Genomic DNA, 12,845 nt, shown 5'->3' on the forward strand with positions numbered 1-12,845 from the left:
AATTATATTAAATTACCAATCCCTTGCCTGGGATAAGCAAATACCAGTATCCAAGATAATACGATGGGCTAGAAAATTGGCTTCTATGTTTATTCTACCAGCTCACATTCATTAAATGGGGGAATAATAACTAGAGTGATTAGGGAGCTTGCAGGGGGTGGAGGTGGGGATGGGTCCAAATAATGCTGATTAAACAGTATGTCACTTGGGAGACTTGACCACTCACCACTTTCTGACACTCAGTATCAGGGGATGAGAATCAAACCCTTCAGGATCACCCAACAGCTTGCAGCCAAGCCTTGTGGTAACTGATTATAACATGGCTGACAAGTGCCCTGATCTGCACCTTAGGATACTACCAATATTAACAAGCTTGAACAGTGACTGTTTTCCATGGAACGTTTTAGGAGCCAACTATATTTCTGGAGGGCATCCATGGAGAGAATCCTTCAATTAAACCTAACTTGTAACTCCATTTGATTGTAGATCTCAAACGTCCTTAGTATCCCACTCTATCCGTATTATCTATGATACAGACAAATTCTTCTAGAACTTCTTTCAATATCTATTTGACTTTCCAGCTGGTGAAAGAACTCCCATGTTATAGACTAGCAGTTGTCCATCCAACTGTCCATTGTTGCAACCAATATTTATTTAGCACTTGATATGTTCCAAGAATTGTTCTGGTGAACAAAATCATGTTATTATCATGATTTTCTTTCTCTTTAGTTATTTCTATACTTTCTTGTACTGTGCTAAAGTGTCTGTGCTCAAAAGATTTTTATTTTTCTGTGTTTTTTTGATAAGAAGCTAACCTTTTGAACATTAATGTATTCATATTTTTAATTTTTACTGTAAAGATTAGAAACAATATAGATGATTACCAACAAAGAACTATTTACATTTAATTACTGTACATCAATATAATGTGATGCTATGTAGCTTTCAAAAGAAATGAGGAGACATGCATAAATTGGCTCTGGAAGGAATCACAAGAAACTGGTATCAGATATTTTTTCTGGGAAGAGAACTGGAGAATGGAAATCATTGATAGGAAGTTACTTTATAAACTCCTCTGTGAGAATTTCTTTTTAATTAGTTTATGTTTCCTTGGTTTAGTGGGATATTAAAGTCCCCTGCAATTACCACATTCTTGTCAATAAGGTTGCTTATGTTTGTGATGAATTGTTTTATGTATTTGGGGGCTCCCGATTTGGCACATAGACATTTATAATTGTTAGTTCTTCTTGATGGAGAGACCCTGTAAGTATTATATAATGCCCTTCTTTATCTCTTGTTACAGCCTTTAATTTAAATTCTAGTTTGTCTGATATAAGTATGGCTACTCCTGCTTTCTTTTGACTTCCAGTGGCATGATAAATAGTTCTCCATCCACTCACTTTCAATCTGAAAGTGTCCTCAGGTCTAAAATGAGTCTCTTGTAGACAGCAAATAGATGGGTCTTGTTTTTTTATCCATTCTGGTATCCTATGTCTTTTGGTTGGCGCGTTTAGTCCATTTACATTCAGTGCTATTATAGAAAGATATGGGTTTAGAGTCATTGTGATGTCCGTAGGTTTCATGCTTGTAGCGATGTCTCTGGTACTTTGTCTCACAGGATCCCCTTTAGGATCTCTTGTAGGGCTGGTTTAGTGGTGACGAATTCCTTCAGTTTTTGTTTGTTTGGGAAGACCTTTATTTCTCCTTCTATTCTAAATGACAGATTTGGTGGATAGAGGATTCTCGGCTGCATATTTTTTTTGTTCATCACATTGAAGATTTCCTGCCATTCCTTTCTGGCCTGCCAAGTTTCAGTAGAGAGATTGGTCACGAGACTTATAGGTCTCCCTTTATATGTTAGAGCACGTTTATTCCTAGCTGCTTTCAGAATTTTCTCTTTATCCTTGTATTTTGCCAGTTTCACTATGATATGTCGTGCAGAAGATCGATTCAAGTTACGTGTGAAGGGAGTTCTCCGTGCCTCTTGGTATCCAATGCCTTTTTCCTTCCCCAGATCAGGGAAGTTCTCAGCTATGATTTCTTCAAGTACACTTTCAGCACCTTTCCCTCTCTCTTCCTCCTTTGGAATACCAATTATGCGTAGATTATTTCTCTTTAGTGCATCACTTAGTCTCTAATTTTCCCCTCATACTCCTGGATTTTTTTACCTTTTTCTCAGCTTCTTCTTTTTCCATAATTTTATCTTCTAGTTCACCTATTCTCTCCTCTGCCTCTTCAATCTGAGCTGTGGTCGTCTCCATTTTATTTTGCAGCTCATTAATAGCATTTTTTAGCTCCTCCTGGCTGTTCCTTAGTCCCTTGATCTCTGTAGCAATAGATTCTCTGCTGTCCTTTATACTGTTTTCAAGCCTAGTGACTAATTTTATGACTATTATTCTAAATTCACTTTCTCTTATATTGTTTAAATCGTTTTTGATCAGTTTGTTAGCTGTCGTTATTTCCTGGAGGTTTTTTTGAGGGGAGTTCTTCCGTTTCGTGATTTTGGATAGTTCCTGGAGTGGTGCAGGACTGCGGGGCACTTCCCCTGTGCTGTCTTGAATACCTTGCATTGGTGGGCAGGGCCACAGTCAGACCTGATGTCTGCCCCCAGCCCACCGCTGGGGCCACAGTCAGACTAGTGTGTATCTTCTCTTCCCCTCTCCTAGGGGCGGGATTCACTGTGGGGTGGCGTGACCCATCTGGGCTACTTGCACACTTCCAGGCTTGTGGTGCTGGGGATCTGGCGTATTAGCTGGGGTGGATCAGCAAGGTGCACAGGGTGGGAGGGGCAGGTTCAGCTCACTTTTCTTTCGGAGATCTGCTTCAGGTGGGGCCCTGCAGCACTTGGAGGGAGTCAGACCCACCGGAGGGATGGATCCGCAGAAGCACAGCGTTGGGTGTTTGCACAGTGCAAGCAAACTCCCTGACAGGAACTGGTTCCCTTTGTGGTTTCGGCTGGGGGATGGGCAAGGGAGATGGCGCTGGCGAGCACCTTTGTTCCCCACCAAGCTGAGCTCTGTCGTCTGGGGCTCAAAAACTCTCCCTCCCGTTGTCCTTCCAGGTGTTAAGTCCTGCTTGCTCTCAGAACACACTCCGTCTGGCCCCTCTATTTTTGCAAGCCAGACTCCAGGGGCTCCGCTTTGCCAGTGGGTTGCCCCTCCGCCCCAGCTCCCTCCTGCCAGTCCATGTAGTGTGCACTGCCTCTCCACCCTTCCTACCCTTTTCTGTGGACCGCTTGTCTACTCTTGGCTCCAGAGAATCCGTTCTGCTAGTCTTCTGGTGGTTTTCTGGGTTATTTAGGGAGGTGTGGGTGGTATCTAAGTGACACGCAGGACGCGGTGAGCCCAGCGTCCTCCTACGCCACCATCTTCCAGCTCCTTGTATTTTTTTAGTCTTTATCCCCTAGACAATAGTATTCAGGGTGGGCAGCAGGAGCAGGCATGAGTTAGCCTATAAATGTGAACGCTGTGGGGGATTGTATAACTGCAAGAACAGTGGGTGAAAAAGGTGAAGAAGGGTCAGACATAGGTGATGTCCTATGTGGACAGATGTGGACAGTTCAGGTGCTGAAGGCCTTCAGACTTTGCTAAGAAGAAACTGACCACTGCCTGGAGGATCATTGTCTAGGAGACTGTGATGCACAGGATGTTGAAGCACCCAATCAGAAGGGCAACCATCAGACCATAGATTGCATTGACCTTGATATTGCCACAGGACAACTTGGCCATAGTCATGTGGTCAAAGTAGGTGTAGGAAATTATACTGCCCTTACAATATAATAGGCATTTGGTGAGTAATGTAAAGGGAATGATGAGTATCACACCTCAAAAAAAAGGTGGGAAACCCAGCCTTGGCAATCATAGAATTGGTGATGATAGTGGCATAGCACAGAGGATAAAAGATGACCACATAGTGGTTCAGGGCCATGAATATGAGCACCCCAGATTCCATCCCTGTGAAGGTATGGAGAAAGCACATCTGGGTCAGGTGAGCATTGAAGCTAATATCTTTGAGATCAAACCAGAAGATACATAGCATTTTGGGTACAGAACTAGTACACTGAACAATGTCAATGAAGAAGAATAAGGCCAAGAAATACATGGGCCAGTGGAGGGACTCCTCCAGATGAATGAGATAGAGGAGCCCATAATTCCCCAGTGCAGTAACAAGGCACATGTGCACTTTATAGGCCAGGCAATCCATTCAATAGGAATGATGCTAGTGTCAGTGTAGTACAGTTGTAATCATCCATGGCGACCAGTTAAAGGGTATGTTACATTCTTCAACTTTGACGTTAACTTTGATGTCTCTCTGAAAAGGAACAGTTTAGGCAAATGTGTATTTATTGCTTACAATGAATTAATTAGTATTATAAAATTTTTTGCATAAATCATCTCACTTATCTTAATTACCTCATGAGAGATATTTATTATATTAAATAAGGGTAATTATTATGGTATTATAGATGAGTAACTGATATTAGTGTAGTATCATTGACTATAAATCTTGAATCCAGGATTCTTGGCTCTTTAACATGAAGATAATCTATCTACTGATAGGTAGATAGATAAATAGATGATTGATTGATTGATTGATTGATAAATAAATAGATGGATAATAGATAAAATTTTTTTCTATACTAAATCTCTTAAGCTCTCGTACTCTGTTCCTAATTAAGCATTATTACATTCTTAGACCAATGAGAATGTATCAAATAGTGAACATTAGGATGGTTGGAAGTCTTTTTATTAGTGAACTTCCAAGTGAGTTATAAGGATTTTTCTATTTCTGTGTATGGATATGGGTAAGTAAATCTGTTTATCATCATGGGTACTAACTATTCTTCAGGTTCTGAAATAGGAGATATCAAAGCACAGTAATATTCTTTTATTATTATTATTTTAGAGAGAGAGAGAGAGAGTGCAAGCAGGGAAGAGGGGCAGAGGGTGAGAGAGAGAGAGAGAGAGAGGGAGAGAATCTCAAGCAGGTTCCATGCTCAGCACAGAGCCTGACACAAGGCTCAATTCCATGGCCTTGGGATCATGACCTGAGCCAAAATCAAGAGTCGGATGCCCAACTGACTAGGCCACCCAGGCACCATATATTCTTGGTTATTCTCCCTATAATGTAGATAGTTTTATCAGTAGTGAATAATGAAACTGAACTCATTAATTAAGGAGACTTATTAATGTTTTTACATGGCTAATACATGGAACTAACCCATCAGAACAAATTTACTGGCACCACATCAGGTGCTCTCAAATCACTACAGCCACATTGCTCCTTCAGGATGTTATTTGTTTCCTTACCTTTCTCTTCAGCTTCATGTTGGGCTCTCAGTCTTGTTAAAAAACCTAAATGTGATTGAGCGCTTTAGATCTGCCTAAGACTTATTACTGAGTGTAGCAACATGTTGCTCACTATACCTTTGAATGAATTGAAAATTTTAACACTCCCGTTTTCAGTCCCCAGTCCTTCTCTGTGTGCATCTTTCTTTCTTTCTTTCTTTCTTTCTTTCTTTCTTTCTTTCTTTCTTTCTTTCTTTCTTTCTTTCTTTTGGATGGTGTAACAATGTATGACATTGAAGAAAGCATCTCCAACTGGAAAATTTGTTTCATAGATATCATATATTTATTTGTGCACCACTAGTGTAAAGAAAGAATACTGGCCTAGGAATCCAATGACACTGATGAATATTCCTTCCAGAAATTGCTCATCAGTTTTCTCCTTCCTCTGTCTTCCTCATGCCACCTCAATTAGTCACACTGATTTTTGTGTCTCAGGCTACATACACTGCCTCCTACAATCTTGAGTAAAGTACCAAGGATACTGGCCATATATTTTTCTGTTATAACCTCAGAAGTGTTCTATTTCTCCCATCATCTACAAACAGTATAAAACTCAAGGTAGAAGTAGAGTAGGGGATTTTACCTTAGAATGATTCATGGAGAAACTAATCAAATAGCCACCTGTTTCCTTTTTTTAAGGCCCTGCTATGTTTCCAACAGTTTTCTCCCTTGCTTTCTCAGTCTACCCAGGAAATTACTTACCAGTTCCCAGGTTCTCTCTCCAAAAAGAACTCTAATTCCCCAACCCATGTATGATGGCCACATGCATCTGTTTTTATCCTCCACAGGGCCAATGCCTCTATTCTTGTTCTTCAAAGGAAAATCCTTAGGGCCAATAGCATTTCTGTATTTCAAACTCTGAGTTTTAACTCTAAGGACCTCAACTCCCCCTGATTACACCATTTCCACACAGGAATCCAGGTTATAGGACTCTATGGAATTCCTGGAGATTGTGTAATCTTCAATTCAGTGAAAGTCAATGAGTTCTAGGTTTCAGAACACTGACTTTGTGTAAAAGCCATAATGCATGAATGCTAGCATCACTGGGTAAAGATAGCTTGATATGTAGAGAGGTGGCTGGTTAGTCTTAGGTGTAACAAAAAAGTTACTTATTTTTAAAATTCATATCTCTACGCAGGGGAAATGAGTTATAATAGGGAACTAAAATCCTAAATCTTGTCACAGCAAAATCACACTTTGTGACCCTGAAGAACATGAATGCACATGACAAAGTTTGGGAAATGTATGTACTTTAATCATGGTATGGCAGAATTAACATCCTCACCCATACTTAAAATGGGTAGTGACTAATATCACTGTGTTAGGTAGGAGTGACAAGGCATAGCACTTAAAAAAAATTTTTTTTTTAACATTTATTTATTTTTGAGACAGAGAGAGACAGAGAATGGACGGGGGAGGGTCAGAGAGAGGGAGACACAGAATCTGAAACAGGCTCCAGGCTCTGAGCTGTCAGCACAGAGCCCGACACGGGGCTCGAACTCACAAACCGCGAGATCATGACCTGAGCCGAAGTTGGCCACTTAACTAACTGAGCCAACCAGGCGCCCCGGCATAGCACTTTTTATATATGGTTATAATTATTCTACTATGAACAATATGTATTCTTAATATTTCAATTGAGAGATATAAAATGCTGCCATAATCAGTAATTTCCTCTCCCACATATATTTTCTCTTCCATTATAGAACCCCAAACTCCTCACTACCTTCCTCCACCTACAAGTAGAAATGACATGAGGAACAGACGGACTTTAAAAACAGCTGTACCTAAAAAAAGTTTTGCAATATATGTAGAGTGCAGGGATTTGCTGATTTCTGAGAATATGAAAACTTTTTATGAAAATGGGGCAAGGAGTTAAGTATAAAGAAATATAACATCTGACCTTCATTTGGAAATGATTGATCTCTCTAGGGCAGGAAAAATTTTCCCTTAACCCCTCTTTGTTCTTTGATTGGTCTAATAATTAAATTAACATGGAACAGATTAAGAGGAGAAAAATAAATTTAATTTCCTAAGTATGGGTGGTTCTAAATATGTGAGACCCACTGATAAGCAATTGAGGCTTACATGCAGTCCCGAGGTAAGAAGAAGCAGGTATGGGTTTGGGACTTCAAAGGAGATGAAGACAATTCACAGGATATGAGAAGAGTCAATGTTTGGTAAACAAAAGTTTGCCATGCCATGCAAAATCTTTCCTGTGTAAAAAAAGTTGTCTTTGGCAATAGCTCTCTTTCTGGTGCTGGTCCCCTATCTAAACTCTTTTAGACAGTTAAGGGGAGGCCAAAAGCTCTTCTTAAGTCTGTTAGGTCTTGATTGTCTTCAGGACCATAACAGGCATGTGAAAGAGGCACTCCTGGGGTCCCCTGTCCGGAACCCATCATCTCCAATATAATAAAATGCAAAAGACAAATGTCAAGATGAAAGTCTGATAGGATTCTACAAGTGCCTTCTAAGAGATGAATGTGCTCAATTAAAATTGTATGCTGAAGAATTAATATCAGTATTTGAGAGTTCTTCATGAAAAGGAATTTTTTAAAGTTTTTATTTAAATTCCAGTTAGTTAACATACAGTGTAGTATTAGTTTCAGATATACAATTTAGTGATTCAGTACTTACATAATCGTTAATCTCCATCACGTGTTTAACCCATCTTCCTACCAACCTTCCTTCTGGTAACCATCAATTTGTTCTCCATAGTTAAGAGTCTGTTTCTTGGCTTTCCCCTCTCTTTTTTTCACCCTATGATTATTTTATAGATCAGTATTAACATATGCACATTTGCAATCAATTCTGATGTCAGGGAACAGTAACTTTGAATCCCACTTATACTTAAGTGAAATGTTATCACAGACAAAAAAGGATTCTCTTCTTACTAGTAGACCTGTGTGACCAACAAAAGGTACTAAATAATTATTATTATGTTTTTAATTTTTGTCAATAAAAATATGGAAATTTGTTTTCTTTTTTGTATAATTATATAATATCTTTAGTTTTGCCTCTTGGCTTGCAAAATTTAAAACATTTATTATTTTGGCATTGAGCAACACCCAGTTTGGAATACTATGTAGAAAAAAAGTTTCCTTCTAATTTCGGAAGCTTTATTCTTCATTTTCTCTCTCCAGATGTCAATCTAGTATCAGCTTTAATTTTGTCCTTTCAAAAATAATCTATACTTATTTCTTTATTTTTTTACTGCTTTATACTTTTGAACTTTATTTATGTGTGAAATCTTTTTAAATAGTCTTCAGTTAATAGTTATCTATGTTATATCCAGTCTTTACTAATACAAAACTCAGGCAATGAGTAGAGTAAAAATTTATCCAAATTGAAGAAGGAAAGGTCTTGGCTATTAGAGAGAAAAATGAAAAGTCCCTGAGCTCAAAGCCTTACCATAAGAAAGAATAGTAAGCCTGTAGTAAAGAGTGTACATGAGGAAGACTGTTTTATTCAGTAATATATCTTGCTTCCTGTAACAGTATCTGGCATCCAGCAGGTACTCAACATGTATTTGTGGGGTGGATGAACAAACGAATGAATGAATAAATGAATGAATGGGTGAATAAATTCAAGTTCACAAAATCTGTATAGACTTAATCAAGCATAAAGTAAGAGAAGCTTGAAAATAAAAAGAAGATAAAAAGTTAGAATGTGGGGCACCTGGGTGGCTCAGTCAGTTAAATGACTGACTCTTGGTTTCAGCTCAGGTCATGATCTCACGGTTTTGTGAGTTCGAGCCCCACATCAGGCTCCACACTAGTAGTGCAGAGCCTGCTTGGGATTATCTCCCTCTCTCTCTCTCTCTCTCTCTCTCTCTCTCTCTCTCTCTCTCTCTTTCTCTGTCCCCCTCCCCGCCTTGTGTTGTCTCTGTCTCCCTCAAAACATATTAATAAACTTAAAAAAAAACAAGAAAAAAAGTTAGAATGCATCATTGCATAATTGGTGAGGGAGATAAAATGGGCACTTAGGAAATCTTGAGAAATATATTCATACTTATTTAGTACTCTATTAGAAGACCTTAGGAGCTCTCTTACTCTTATTGTTTCTTCAGTCATAGAATTTTAGTACGAGTTTAGTATGAGTTTGACTTATAATCTAATACATCCTCAATTTTCAGTATAGCAAGACTGCTATGTACACATTTCTATGAAACTCTGTCTTTCTGATAAGTATTCAAACCCAATGTCTTTTAAGAGGTTAATTCTAGTGAGGTTTAATTTAAGCTAACAGTAAGTATCTGTGGAGAAAAAAGGGAGGAAAGTAGTAATGAAGAATGGTAGTTCTTTGGCTCAGACAGGCCGTGGTGGGTGCAGATGGATTGAACATCTATGCTTTCAGCGTTAGGGACTTTCTAGATTCTAGGATTCTAGGCTTCATATGATCATTACCTTCTGTTAACCTGAAAATAACGAGCCATAATGAGAGGCAAATGAGCGATTACTTGGGATCAAAGGTTTGCAATTCAGGGAGAATAGATTCAGGTAGAAACCCAAATAGCGTCTCACTAATATGGCAAAAGCAAGGAATTTTTATAAGGAAAAGAAAGGGGCAATTACACGAAGTAAAGAAAAAGGAAACAAGTTGCCATGAGTGTTTTAACAGGGTAAACTACTCTGGGCTATACATTGACAGACTGCTGGTTTTACCTTCAGAAAGTCCACAACTGTTACTGTTGTGATCAGGATGTCTGTTCTCTCGCTGACTTCTCAAGCACTTGCTTAAAACAATTGCCATTTTGCCCAGTCCAGAGGTTTTGGCCCAGTGCAAACCAAGGCAGGTAAGGTACTTTCTGTGCAGTACCTGCTCTGGCTTTTTTTTTTTTTAAGTTTATTTATTTATTCTGAGAGAAAGAGAGAGAGAAAGGGAGGGAGAGCAAGCATGAATGGGGTAGGGGCAGAGAGGGGGGAGAGAGAATCCCAAGTAGGCTCTGCACTGTCAGAGCAGAGCCTGATGCAGGGCTCAAACTCATGAACTGTGAAATCATGACCTGGGCTGAAACCAAGAGTCGGATGCTTAACTGACTGAAACACCCAGGCGCCCCTTGGGTTTTATTTTAAAATGACTCTGGTCGTGCCATTTTCTCTTAGAAGGCAGTTTGAAGGGAAGTTGCAGCACAGGTATAAATGACCTATGGAGATTTCAAACAGACAGACTCAAAAGGAGAGAGTCTGGCAGCAGTGTGTTCCTGAGAGATGCCATGGGCCATGGCTAAGGCAGGTGCCATTGTTCATGGAAGTCCCTAAACTCAGGTAGCCAAAAGCTAAATCTCTAACCTTCAAACTCTCATTGGAATAATTTGAAGCTTTTGAGGCAAAAATAGAAGAATTCTGCCTCTGTAGCAAAGGTACAATGAGAGGTGTCATTTAAATTTCCTCCATGAAAGGCATAATTTTTAGAAGCTACTCTAGTTACATATGCAGTTGACCTCCATCCTGTTCCCCACCAATAACTAGGAATTAAACTCATAATGAAACTTCTACTTTGTTAAATGAGATAACAACATTTTTGAAAGCTTATTTATTTATTTTGAGAGAGACAAAGAGTGCGAGCAGGAGAGGGGCAGAGAGAGAGAATCCCCAGCAGGCTCCACGCTGCCCACACAGAGCCAGATGCAGGGCTCGAACTCACAAAACTGTGAGATCATGACCTGAGCCAAAACCAAGAGTTGGGCGCTCAACTGACTGAGCTACCCAGGTGCCCCACTACTCCATTTGTTTAAAAAGCCATCTTCTCCAATGTTTAAAGCGGAAGCACTGCTAAGCAAGATATTTTCTAATTCTTTCCCACTGCCACCCTATCTGTAGGGTCTCATTTTACTTGTAAGGCCCAGAGCAGCTTCAAAATACATGAAATGCTCTAGCCTCACTTTATTACACCATAAACTTGGGCAACAGGACAAATTACCAGGAAGAGAAAGAGATCAAAATGATCTTGTCCACTATACCTCCCATTAAAGGCTACTTTTTTCCCAGTCTCATGTCTGAATTCTGCCTCCTATTTTTCTTTTATTTTTCATTCAATCTGTTCTTCCTAAGAAAATGGTAGAAAATATCCTCAACATGACAAACAATTGAAATTGAGGAGTCATTGCTGTAAGAGTGATTTTGTCCAAAGTTTCCTGGCAGGCTAATAGACTAGACTGGCTTATTGTATTCCGTGGAATCCAGAAGAAAGTTTACACAACTGTATTGAAGTCCTTCAAGCATCCCAGGGCAAGGAATCTGTTATCTTGTTAACTAGTGAGCAAATTCATGCAAAATAAGTCCCCATTCATTTTGTCCCTCAAGGCACGGATAGCCAGTGAATTACTTACATTTGAGTGATGGGATTTGGAATGTGGGAGGAGGCATTATGAAATAAAAATTTAATTCGTATTACCCACTTAAAGGCCAGGTATTGAAGATGAAAGAGTGGAATTTTAAGTGAACAAAAAGGTAAGCTAAAGGAAGGACGGGGCTGAGTTTTCATTTTGGAAGAAAAAATTGACAAAATTAAACATTTACATTCTGGAAGTACTAGAATTATATTGCAGATATGACATCCTACACATTCAAATAAAAAAGAAGTAATATTGATTTTAACGTTTAAAAATGCTTTCTTATGACCTATCTTTTGTTTTTCCATGTTTTAGCCCCCCAAAATCTCTTTCCTGGACCCCAGAATATTAGAAACTTCAAATTGTCTTCATTTCTTGTTTTGTTGGTTTGTAGGGATTATTATTTCAACAATTATTTAACAATTTCAACAATTATTCAACAAAAATATTATTATTCAACAATTATTTGTTGAAATTGAAAAATACAAACTACATAGCTTGACATATGATATCCTTAAATATTTAGTTGATTCTGAACTTCTTTTAAAGTTTGTTTGTTTACTTATTTATCTATTTATTTATGTATGTATGTATTTATTTTGAGAGATAGGGAGAATGCAAGCAAGGGAGGGACAGAGAGAGAGGAATCCCAAGCAGGATGCACACTATCAGCATAGAGCCTAATGTGCGGCTCAAACTCACAAACTGTGAGATCATGACCTGAGCCGAAATTGAGTCCGTTGCTTAATTGACTGAGCCACCAGGCGCCCCTACCTGATTCCTAACTCTCAACTGCTATTGTGTTTGATCATTTATCTTTGTCATTGTTCCCACTCACCACCCCACCCCCCCAACCCCAATTCCAAAAGAAGAAAGGTAAGATATCTCTTTGGAATGGCACTCAGATTCACAGCTCCTGTCTTACTAGTGGGAGTTCTATGGTTGCAAGCAATGTACACCTGAATTGGTTTTCGTTTCTGTTCATGGTAGCCACTGTTGACTTCATTCACATGTACTATCCCCAGGATGAGGGAGATCAGTTTTGAGGATTGCCGTATACAGATGATCTTCATTCATTCGTTCGCTCGAATGTAAATTGTTACATTGGTCATCCGTGGCTTTAGATCATTATGTTGACATCTGCAGTCTACTTTAGGAAAACC

The 12,845-nt window shown here is 39.1% G+C and overlaps 1 pseudogene; it reads right to left on the bottom strand.

Annotated features, from left to right (window-relative positions):
• Positions 1 to 3,402: 3,402 nt before the first annotated feature.
• LOC106977795 (olfactory receptor 52N2-like) lies at positions 3,403 to 4,224 on the bottom strand (annotated as a pseudogene).
• Between the last annotated feature and the right edge of the window lie 8,621 nt (positions 4,225 to 12,845).

The sequence above is a fragment of the Acinonyx jubatus genome, chromosome D1 (genome assembly GCF_027475565.1).
Source record: "Acinonyx jubatus isolate Ajub_Pintada_27869175 chromosome D1, VMU_Ajub_asm_v1.0, whole genome shotgun sequence".
Taxonomy (NCBI): domain Eukaryota; kingdom Metazoa; phylum Chordata; class Mammalia; order Carnivora; family Felidae; genus Acinonyx; species Acinonyx jubatus.